This window comes from Ipomoea nil, unplaced genomic scaffold (genome assembly GCF_001879475.1).
Source record: "Ipomoea nil cultivar Tokyo-kokei standard unplaced genomic scaffold, Asagao_1.1 scaffold1417, whole genome shotgun sequence".
NCBI classification, from domain to species: Eukaryota; Viridiplantae; Streptophyta; class Magnoliopsida; order Solanales; family Convolvulaceae; genus Ipomoea; species Ipomoea nil.
In genome coordinates, this window is record NW_017617845.1 from 27,526 (window position 1) to 39,114 (window position 11,589).

General features: G+C 35.1%; 8 non-coding genes across 8 annotated transcripts; all 8 read left to right on the forward strand.

The window, feature by feature from the left end:
* The first annotated feature begins 896 nt into the window (after positions 1-896).
* TRNAK-CUU lies at positions 897-969 on the forward strand. The gene has a single exon. It is a non-coding gene; the product is annotated as a tRNA-Lys (tRNA).
* Positions 970-2,149: 1,180 nt separating this feature from the next.
* Positions 2,150-2,222, forward strand: TRNAK-CUU. Its single transcript has one exon. It is a non-coding gene; the product is annotated as a tRNA-Lys (tRNA).
* A 1,178-nt stretch (positions 2,223-3,400) lies between these two features.
* On the forward strand, positions 3,401-3,472 carry TRNAK-CUU. Its single transcript has one exon. It is a non-coding gene; the product is annotated as a tRNA-Lys (tRNA).
* A 1,180-nt stretch (positions 3,473-4,652) lies between these two features.
* On the forward strand, positions 4,653-4,724 carry TRNAK-CUU. The gene has a single exon. It is a non-coding gene; the product is annotated as a tRNA-Lys (tRNA).
* Positions 4,725-5,926: 1,202 nt separating this feature from the next.
* TRNAK-CUU lies at positions 5,927-5,998 on the forward strand. The gene has a single exon. It is a non-coding gene; the product is annotated as a tRNA-Lys (tRNA).
* Positions 5,999-7,184: 1,186 nt separating this feature from the next.
* TRNAK-CUU lies at positions 7,185-7,257 on the forward strand. Its single transcript has one exon. It is a non-coding gene; the product is annotated as a tRNA-Lys (tRNA).
* A 1,200-nt stretch (positions 7,258-8,457) lies between these two features.
* TRNAK-CUU lies at positions 8,458-8,529 on the forward strand. Its single transcript has one exon. It is a non-coding gene; the product is annotated as a tRNA-Lys (tRNA).
* A 2,456-nt stretch (positions 8,530-10,985) lies between these two features.
* Positions 10,986-11,057, forward strand: TRNAK-CUU. Its single transcript has one exon. It is a non-coding gene; the product is annotated as a tRNA-Lys (tRNA).
* The last annotated feature ends 532 nt before the right edge of the window (positions 11,058-11,589 follow it).

Consider the following 11,589-nt stretch of genomic DNA (forward strand, 5'->3'; position numbering starts at 1 on the left):
TAGAACCCGAATCCACTTTGAACCGACCCAAATCGAAACTGGACCACACTGATACTTTTACCACAAAATAGCACTTAATATGCCATTTTAATATATTTTTTCCAGCATTATATGTTCGGCGGTTTCCTCCGATATAAATATTTCTAGACTTCCACTCTCAAACAAACTTAAATACTAAAAACAAACTTGTAAATTGTTTATCTTACTAAGTAATCATGATCCATGACTCCGCAATATAAGCATTGATAATTTAGTAGGTCAATATGTTATTCGACTATTATCTTTTAAGATATGCATTGCAATTTAAACACTCAATATAAATTGTTTTCATTAATAAAATTATTAATTTTACGACAGTTTAATGTCTTTTTTTTGTATTTTAAAAATACTGTTTAATTTTAAAACAAATGTTTATCAACAAATTTAATCATTATATTATTCATAAAGCCATCTCTCATTCAATTGTGTAACTTGTAAATAAATTTTCTATAATAGCCTCGATTGTAATACCAATATTAAATATGAACAACTACTTGCCCGTCTAGCTCAGTTGGCAGAGCGCAAGGCTCTTAACCTTTGGTCCTGGGTTTGAGCCCTAGGGTGGGCAAATGCACAATTATTCCACCATTTTGGTGGCATGCCGCTCCTACAAAATAAGGAATAGACCATGTAAAGTGTGTCTCTCATTCTGGGACATTTCGTTGGTAATAGCACCACAAGAAGTGTGCTTGATTAGTAAATAGGGTATCTTGTAAATTTGGGTTTTGATTTGCATTTTCAAGAAGAGCTAATTGTAGCCTCGATATGTCTCAAACAAACTTAAATACTAAATAATTTAAGCCAATATTGCATTGCAATTTTAAAAATATTGTATATGAACAATTGTGTAACTACTTGCCCGTCTAGCTCAGTTGGTAGAGCGCAAGGCTCTTAACCTTGTGGTCCTGGGTTCGAGCCCCAGGGTGGGCGAATGCATAATTACTCACCATTTTGGTGGCATGCCGCTCCTACAAAATAAGGGAATAGACATGTGAAGTGTGTGACTAGTGATGGGGTTATAATAGGGGGTATCCCTACTTGTCCATTTGTGGGACATTTCGTTGGTAAAACCCAATAATAATCCCCTACAAAATAAGGGAATAGTGATGTGGTTATCCTACAAAAATAAGGAAATAGCACCACAAGAAGTGCTTGATTAGTGATGGGTTATAATAGGGTATCCATACTTGTCCAATTGTCGGATATTTCGTTGGAAAAATCAAATAATAATCCTACAATATAAGGGAATACCACCACATGAAGTGTGTGTTAGTGATGGGTTATATAGGTATCCCTACACAAGTTCAAACCTTCATTTACTCAGATTGGGTTTTGATTTGCACACCCCTCCTACGCGAGAGAGAGAGCCTCTATGCTATACAAATTAAGAAGCCTTAGAAGAGCTCTTGTACAAATAGTGTGCAAATCCACTTCCCAAACCAATGTGGGACAATAGCAACTCCCAAGCTTTTCTCTTCACGTTTCCAACTCAAATTGTCTACTTTGAGAATCAATATCTCATTCACCGATTATCCGTTTTGAGCGTACAATATATCACTCTTCGTCTCACTACGTAGAACCCGAATCCACTTTGAACCGACCCAAATCGAAACTGGACCACACTGATACTTTTACACAAAATAGCAACTTAATATGCCATTTTAATATATTTTTTCCAGCATTATATGTTCGGCGGTTTCCTCCGATATAAATATTTCTAGACTTCCACTCTCAAACAAACTTAAATACTAAAAAACAAACTTGTAAATTGTTTATCTTACTAAGTAATCATGATCCATGACTCCGCAATATAAGCATTGATAATTTAGTAGGTCAATATGTTATTCGACTATTATCTTTTAAGATATGCATTGCAATTTAAACACTCAATATAAATTGTTTTCATTAATAAAATTATTAATTTTACGACAGTTTAATGTGTCTTTTTGTATTTTAAAAATATTGTTTAATTTTAAAACATGTTTATCAACAAATTTAATCAGTATATTATTAATAAAGCCATCTCTCATTCAATTGTGTAACTTGTAAATAAATTTTCAATAATTGTAGCCTCGATTGTAATACCAATATTAAATATGAACAACTACTTGCCCGTCTAGCTCAGTTGGTAGAGCGCAAGGCTCTTAACCTTGTGGTCCTGGGTTTGAGCCCCAGGGTGGGCAAATGCACAATTATTCCACCATTTTGGTGGCATGCCGCTCCTACAAAATAAGGGAATGTAAGTGTGTGTTTCTAATGGGGTTATAATAGGGTATCCCTACTTGTCCAATTCTGGGACATTTCGTTGGTAAAACCCAATAATAATCCCCTACAAAATAAGGGAATAAGTGTGTGATTAGTGATGTGGTTATCCTACAAAACAAGGGAATAGCACCACAAAGAAGTGCTTGATTAGTGATGGGGTTATAATAGGGTATCCATACTTTCCAATTGTCAGATATTTCGTTGGAAAAATCCAATAATAATCCTACAAAATAAGGGAATACCACCACATGAAGTGTGTGATTAGTGATGGGGTTATAATAGGGTATCCCTACACAAGTTCAAACCTTCATTTACTCAGATTGGGTTTTGATTTGCACACCCTCCTACGCGGGAGAGAGAGCCTCTATGCTATACAAATCAAGAAGCCTTAGAAGAGCTATTGTACAAATAGTGGTGCAAATCCACTTCCCAAACCAATGTGGGACAAAGCTACTCCCAAGCTTTTTCCCTTCACGTTTCCAACTCAAATTGGTCTACTTTGAGAATCAATATCTCATTCACCGATTATCCGTTTTGAGCGTACAATATATCAATCTCTTCGTCTCACTACGTAGAACCCGAATCCACTTTGAACCGACCCAAATCGAAACTGGACCACACTGATACTTTTACCACAAAATAGCCACTTAATATGCCATTTTAATATATTTTTTCCAGCATTATATGTTCGCGGTTTCCTCCGATATAAATATTTCTAGACTTCCACTCTCAAACAAACTTAAATACTAAAAACAAACTTGTAAATTGTTTATCAAGTAATCATGATCCATGACTCCGCAATTTAAGCATTGATAATTTAGTAGGTCAAATGTTATTCGACTATTATCTTTTAAGATATGCATTGCAATTTAAACACTCAATATAAATTGTTTTCATTAATAAAATTATTAATTTTGCGACAGTTTAATGTGTCTTTTTGTATTTTAAAAATATTGTATAATTTTCATGTTTATCAACAAATTTAATCAGTATATTATTAATAAAGCCATCTCTCATTCAATTGTGTAACTTGTAAATAATTTTCAATAATTGTAGCCTCGATTGTAATACCAATATTAAATATGAACTACTACTTGCCGTCTAGCTCAGTTGGTAGAGCGCAAGGCTCTTAACCTTGTGGTCCTGGGTTCGAGCCCCAGGGTGGGCGAATGCATAATTACTCACCATTTTGGTGGCATGCCGCTCCTACAAAATAAGGGAATAGACCATGTGAAGTGTGTCTAGTGATGGGGTTATAATAGGGTATCCCTACTTGTCCAATTGTGGGACATTTCGTTGGTAAAACCCAATAATAATCCCCTACAAAATAAGGGAATAGTGATGTGGTTATCCTACAAAATAAGGAATAGCACCACAAGAAGTGCTTGATTAGTGATGGGGTTATAATAGGGTATCCATACTTGTCCAATTGTCGGATATTTCGTTGGAAAAATCAAATAATAATCCAAAATAAGGGAATACCACCACATGAAGTGTGTGATTAGTGATGGGGTTATAATAGGGTATCCCTACACAAGTTCAAACCTTCATTTACTCAGATTGGGTTTTGATTTGCACACCCTCCTACGCGAGAGAGAGAGCCTCTATGCTATACAAATTAAGAAGCCTTAGAAGAGCTCTTGTACAAATAGTGGTGCAAATCCACTTCCCAAACCAATGTGGGACAATAGCAACTCCCAAGCTTTTTCTCTTCACGTTTCCAACTCAAATTGGTCTACTTTGAGAATCAATATCTCATTCACCGATTATCCGTTTTGAGCGTACAATATATCACTCTTCGTCTCACTACGTAGAACCCGAATCCACTTTGAACCGACCCAAATCGAAACTGGACCACACTGATACTTTTACCACAAAATAGCACTTAATATGCCATTTTAATATATTTTTTCCAGCATTATATGTTCGGCGGTTTCCTCCGATATAAATATTTCTAGACTTCCACTCTCAAACAAACTTAAATACTAAAAACAAACTTGTAAATTGTTTATCTTACTAAGTAATCATGATCCATGACTCCGCAATATAAGCATTGATAATTTAGTAGGTCAATATGTTATTCGACTATTATCTTTTAAGATATGCATTGCAATTTAAACACTCAATATAAATTGTTTTCATTAATAAAATATTAATTTTACGACAGTTTAATGTGTCTTTTTTTTGTATTTTAAAAATACTGTTTAATTTTAAAACAATGTTTATCAACAAATTTAATCAGTATATTATTCATAAAGCCATCTCTCATTCAATTGTGTAACTTGTAAATAAATTTTCAATAATTGTAGCCTCGATTGTAATACCAATATTAATATGAACAACTACTTGCCCGTCTAGCTCAGTTGGTAGAGCGCAAGGCTCTTAACCTTGTGGTCCTGGGTTTGAGCCCAGGGTGGGCAAATGCACAATTATTCCACCATTTTGGTGGCATGCCGCTCCTACAAAATAAGGGAATAGACCATGTAAAGTGTGTCTCTATTGATGGGGTTATAATAGGGTATCCCTACTTGTCCAATTCTGGGACATTTCGTTGGTAAAACCCAATAATAATCCCCTACAAAATAAGGGAATAGCACCACAAGAAGTGTGTGATTAGTGATGTGGTTATCCTACAAAACAAGGGAATAGCACCACAAGAAGTGCTTGATTAGTGATGGGGTTATAATAGGGTATCCATACTTTTCCAATTGTCAGATATTTCGTTGAAAAATCCAATAATAATCCTACAAAATAAGGGAATACCACCACATGAAGTGTGTGATTAGTTATGGGTTTATAATAGGGTATCCCTACACAAGTTCAAACCTTCATTTACTCAGATTGGGTTTTGATTTGCACACCCTCCTACGCGGGAGAGAGAGCCTCTATGCTATACAAATCAAGAAGCCTTAGAAGAGCTATTGTACAAATAGTGGTGCAAATCCACTTCCCAAACCAATGGGACAAAGCTACTCCCAAGCTTTTTCCCTTCACGTTTCCAACTCAAATTGGTCTACATTGAGAATCAATATCTCATTCACCGATTATCCGTTTTGAGCGTACAATATATCAATCTCTTCGTCTCACTACGTAGAACCCGAATCCACTTTGAACCGACCCAAATCGAAACTGGACCACACTGATACTTTTACCACAAAATAGCCACTTAATATGCCATTTTAATATATTTTTTCCAGCATTATATGTTCGGCGGTTTCCTCCGATATAAATATTTCTAGACTTCCACTCTCAAACAAACTTAAATACTAAAAACAAACTTGTAAATTGTTTATCTTAATAGGTAATCATGATCCATGACTCCGCAATATAAGCATTGATAATTTAGTAGGTCAAATGTTATTCGACTATTATCTTTTAAGATATGCATTGCAATTTAAACACTCAATATAAATTGTTTTCATTAATAAAATTATTAATTTTGCGACAGTTTAATGTGTCTTTTTGTATTTTAAAAATATTGTATAATTTTCATGTTTATCAACAAATTTAATCAGTATATTATTAATAAAGCCATCTCTCATTCAATTGTGTAACTTGTAAATTAATTTTCAATAATTGTAGCCTCGATTGTAATACCAATATTAAATATGAACTACTACTTGCCCGTCTAGCTCAGTTGGTAGAGCGCAAGGCTCTTAACCTTGTGGTCCTGGGTTCGAGCCCAAGGTGGGCGAATGCATAATTACTCCACCATTTTGGTGGCATGCCGCTCCTACAAAATAAGGGAATAGACCATGTGAAGTGTGTGACTAGTGATGGGGTTATAATAGGGTATCCCTACTTGTCCAATTTGGGACATTTCGTTGGTAAAACCCAATAATAATCCCCTACAAAATAAGGGAATAGTGATGTGGTTATCCTACAAAATAAGGAAATAGCACCACAAGAAGTGCTTGATTAGTGATGGGGTTATAATAGGGTATCCATACTTGTCCAATTGTCGGATATTTCGTTGGAAAAATCAAATAATAATCCTACAAATAAGGGAATACCACCACATGAAGTGTGTGATTAGTGATGGGGTTATAATAGGGTATCCCTACACAAGTTCAAACCTTCATTTACTCAGATTGGGTTTTTGATTTGCACACCCCTCCTACGCGAGAGAGAGAGCCTCTATGCTATACAAATTAAGAAGCCTTAGAAGAGCTCTTGTACAAATAGTGGTGCAAATCCACTTCCCAAACCAATGTGGGACAATAGCAACTCCCAAGCTTTTTCTCTTCACGTTTCCAACTCAAATTGGTCTACTTTGAGAATCAATATCTCATTCACCGATTATCCGTTTTGAGCGTACAATATATCACTCTTCGTCTCACTACGTAGAACCCGAATCCACTTTGAACCGACCCAAATCGAAACTGGACCACACTGATACTTTTACCACAAAATAGCACTTAATATGCCATTTTAATATATTTTTTTCCAGCATTATATGTTCGGCGGTTTCCTCCGATATAAATATTTCTAGACTTCCACTCTCAAAAAACTTAAATACTAAAAACAAACTTGTAAATTGTTTATCTTACTAAGTAATCATGATCCATGACTCCGCAATATAAGCATTGATAATTTAGTAGGTCAATATGTTATTCGACTATTATCTTTTAAGATATGCATTGCAATTTAAACACTCAATATAAATTGTTTTCATTAATAAAATTATTAATTTTACGACAGTTTAATGTGTCTTTTTGTATTTTAAAAAATTGTTTAATTTTAAAACAAATGTTTATCAACAAATTTAATCATTATATTATTCATAAAGCCATCTCTCATTCAATTGTGTAACTTGTAAATAAATTTTCAATAATTGTAGCCTCGATTGTAATACCAATATTAAATATGAACAACTACTTGCCCGTCTAGCTCAGTTGGTAGAGCGCAAGGCTCTTAACCTTGTGGTCCTGGGTTTGAGCCCCAGGGTGGGCAAATGCACAATTATTCCACCATTTTGGTGGCATGCCGCTCCTACAAAATAAGGGAATAGACCATGTAAAGTGTGTCTCTATTGATGGGGTTATAATAGGGTATCCCTACTTGTCCAATTCTGGGACATTTCGTTGGTAAAACCAATAATAATCCCTACAAAATAAGGGAATAGCACCACAAGAAGTGTGTGATTAGTGATGTGGTTATCCTACAAAACAAGGGAATAGCACCACAAGAAGTGCTTGATTAGTGATGGGGTTATAATAGGGTATCCATACTTTCCAATTGTCAGATATTTCGTTGGAAAAATCAATAATAATCCTACAAAATAAGGGAATACCACCACATGAAGTGTGTGATTAGTTATGGGGTTATAATAGGGTATCCCTACACAAGTTCAAACCTTCATTTACTCAGATTGGGTTTTGATTTGCACACCCCTCCTACGCGGGAGAGAGAGCCTCTATGCTATACAAATCAAGAAGCCTTAGAAGAGCTCTTGTACAAATAGTGGTGCAAATCCACTTCCCAAACCAATGTGGGACAAAGCTACTCCCAAGCTTTTTCCCTTCACGTTTCCAACTCAAATTGGTCTACATTGAGAATCAATATCTCATTCACCGATTATCCGTTTTGAGCGTACAATATATCAATCTCTTCGTCTCACTACGTAGAACCCGAATCCACTTTGAACCGACCCAAATCGAAACTGGACCACACTGATACTTTTACCAAAATAGCCACTTAATATGCCATTTTAATATATTTTTTCCAGCATTATATGTTCGGCGGTTTCCTCCGATATAAATATTTCTAGACTTCCACTCTCAAACAAACTTAAATACTAAAAACAAACTTGTAAATTGTTTATCTTAATAGGTAATCATGATCCATGACTCCGCAATTTAAGCATTGATAATTTAGTAGGTCAAATGTTATTCGACTATTATCTTTTAAGATATGCATTGCAATTTAAACACTCAATATAAATTGTTTTCATTAATAAAATTATTAATTTTGCGACAGTTTAATGTGTCTTTTTGTATTTTAAAAATATTGTATAATTTTCATGTTTATCAACAAATTTAATCAGTATATTATTAATAAAGCCATCTCTCATTCAATTGTGTAACTTGTAAATTAATTTTCAATAATTGTAGCCTCGATTGTAATACCAATATTAAATATGAACTACTACTTGCCGTCTAGCTCAGTTGGTAGAGCGCAAGGCTCTTAACCTTGTGGTCCTGGGTTCGAGCCCCAGGGTGGGCGAATGCATAATTACTCCACCATTTTGGTGGCATGCCGCTCCTACAAAATAAGGGAATAGACCATGTGAAGTGTGTGACTGATGGGGTTATAATAGGGTATCCCTACTTGTCCAATTGTGGGACATTTCGTTGGTAAAACCCAATAATAATCCCTACAAAATAAGGAATAGTGATGTGGTTATCCTACAAAATAAGGAATAGCACCACAAGAAGTGCTTGATTAGTGATGGGGTTATAATAGGGTATCCATACTTGTCCAATTGTCGGATATTTCGTTGGAAAAATCAAATAATAATCCTACAAAATAAGGGAATACCACCACATGAAGTGTGATTAGTGATGGGTTATAATAGGGTATCCCTACACAAGTTCAAACCTTCATTTACTCAGATTGGGTTTTGATTTGCACACCCTCCTACGCGAGAGAGAGAGCCTCTATGCTATACAAATTAAGAAGCCTTAGAAGAGCTCTTGTACAAATAGTGGTGCAAATCCACTTCCCAAACCAATGTGGGACAATAGCAACTCCCAAGCTTTTTCTCTTCACGTTTCCAACTCAAATTGGTCTACTTTGAGAATCAATATCTCATTCACCGATTATCCGTTTTGAGCGTACAATATATCACTCTTCGTCTCACTACGTAGAACCCGAATCCACTTTGAACCGACCCAAATCGAAAACTGGACCACACTGATACTTTTACCACAAAATAGCAACTTAATATGCCATTTTAATATATTTTTTCCAGCATTATATGTTCGGCGGTTTCCTCCGATATAAATATTTCTAGACTTCCACTCTCAAACAAACTTAAATACTAAAAACAAACTTGTAAATTGTTTATCTTACTAAGTAATCATGATCCATGACTCCGCAATATAAGCATTGATAATTTAGTAGGTCAATATTATTCGACTATTATCTTTTAAGATATGCATTGCAATTTAAACACTCAATATAAATTGTTTTCATTAATAAAATTATTAATTTTACGACAGTTTAATGTGTCTTTTTTTGTATTTTAAAAATACTGTTTAATTTTAAAACAAATGTTTATCAACAAATTTAATCATTATATTATTCATAAAGCCATCTCTCATTCAATTGTGTAACTTGTAAATAAATTTTCAATAATTGTAGCCTCGATTGTAATACCAATATTAAATATGAACAACTACTTGCCCGTCTAGCTCAGTTGGCAGAGCGCAAGGCTCTTAACCTTGTGGTCCTGGGTTTGAGCCCTAGGGTGGGCAAATGCACAATTATTCCACCATTTTGGTGGCATGCCGCTCCTACAAAATAAGGGAATAGACCATGTAAAGTGTGTCTCTATTGATGGGGTTATAATAGGGTATCCCTACTTGTCCAATTCTGGGACATTTCGTTGGTAAAACCCAATAATAATCCCCTACAAAATAAGGGAATAGCACCACAAGAAGTGTGTGATTAGTGATGTGGTTATCCTACAAAACAAGGAATAGCACCACAAGAAGTGCTTGATTAGTGATGGGGTTATAATAGGGTATCCATACTTTTCCAATTGTCAGATATTTCGTTGGAAAAATCCAATAATAATCCTACAAAATAAGGAATACCACCACATGAAGTGTGTGTGATTAGTTATGGGTTATAATAGGGTATCCCTACACAAGTTCAAACCTTCATTTACTCAGATTGGGTTTTGATTTGCACACCCCTCCTACGCGGGAGAGAGAGAGCCTCTATGCTATACAAATCAAGAAGCCTTAGAAGAGCTATTGTACAAATAGTGGTGCAAATCCACTTCCCAAACCAATGTGGGACTAAAGCTTCCCAAGCTTTTTCCCTTCACGTTTCCAACTCAAATTGGTCTACATTGAGAATCAATATCTCATTCACCGATTATCCGTTTGAGCGTACAATATATCAATCTCTTCGTCTCACTACGTAGAACCCGAATCCACTTTGAACCGACCCAAATCGAAACTGGACCACACTGATACTTTTACCACAAAATAGCCACTTAATATGCCATTTTAATATATTTTTTCCAGCATTATATGTTCGCCGGTTTCCTCCGATAAAATATTTCTAGACTTCCACTCTCAAACAAACTTAAATACTAAAAACAAACTTGTAAATTGTTTATCTTAATAGGTAATCATGATCCATGACTCCGCAATTAAGCATTGATAATTTAGTAGGTCAAATGTTATTCGACTATTATCTTTTAAGATATGCATTGCAATTTAAACACTCAATATAAATTGTTTTCATTAATAAAATTATTAATTTTGCGACAGTTTAATGTGTCTTTTTGTATTTTAAAAATATTGTATAATTTTCATGTTTATCAACAAATTTAATCAGTATATTATTAATAAAGCCATCTCTCATTCAATTGTGTAACTTGTAAAATAATTTTCAATAATTGTAGCCTCGATTGTAATACCAATATTAAATATGAACTACTACTTGCCGTCTAGCTCAGTTGGTAGAGCGCAAGGCTCTTAACCTTGTGGTCCTGGGTTCGAGCCCCAGGGTGGGCGAATGCATAATTACTCCACCATTTTGGTGGCATGCCGCTCCTACAAAATAAGGAATAGACCATGTGAAGTGTGGACTAGTGATGGGGTTATAATAGGGTATCCCTACTTGTCCATTTGTGGGACATTTCGTTGGTAAAACCCAATAATAATCCCCTACAAAATAAGGGAATAGTGATGTGGTTATCCTACAAAATAAGGAAATAGCACCACAAGAAGTGCTTGATTAGTGATGGGTTATAATAGGGTATCCATACTTGTCCAATTGTCGGATATTTCGTTGGAAAAATCAAATAATAATCCTACAATATAAGGGAATACCACCACATGAAGTGTGTGATTAGTGATGGGGTTATAATAGGGTATCCCTACACAAGTTCAAACCTTCATTTACTCAGATTGGGTTTTGATTTGCACACCCCTCCTACGCGAGAGAGAGAGCTCTATGCTATACAAATTAAGAAGCCTTAGAAGAGCTCTTGTACAAATAGTGGTGCAAATCCACTTCCCAAACCAATGTGGGACAATAGCAACT